Source organism: Gavialis gangeticus, unplaced genomic scaffold, assembly GCF_001723915.1.
Source record: "Gavialis gangeticus isolate Ggan-Ray unplaced genomic scaffold, GavGan_comp1, whole genome shotgun sequence".
NCBI lineage: Eukaryota > Metazoa > Chordata > Crocodylia > Gavialidae > Gavialis > Gavialis gangeticus.
Genome location: NW_017729004.1, coordinates 35,469,364 through 35,469,706, shown reverse-complemented (window position 1 = coordinate 35,469,706; position 343 = coordinate 35,469,364).

The window sequence follows — 343 nt, the reverse complement described above, 5'->3', positions numbered from 1 at the left end:
CGTGTTGGTTGCCTCTAAGCATAATCTCCCCTGCTGGCCCCTCGTGGACATGTGCCAGAATAATTCTTTCAAAATGTTTCCTGGTTTGCTCCCTGCAGGACCGGACCCGTGCAGAGTATTCCTCCTTGGAGGTGGATCCAATCCTCCATCCTTTGTAGGTCTTTCTTTTTAGATGCAGGAGGTCCGCTAGTTCCCTGGGGAGTCAAGGGGGCTGCGGTGCCCTTTTGATGCCTTTCCTCTGAGATAAGATAGACTTTGCTTGCACATGCAGGATCGCACCTTTGAGGAGCGACCACTTGTCCTGAACTCCCCTTCCCTTTGGGTTGTGGCCCTTTAGGGCCTC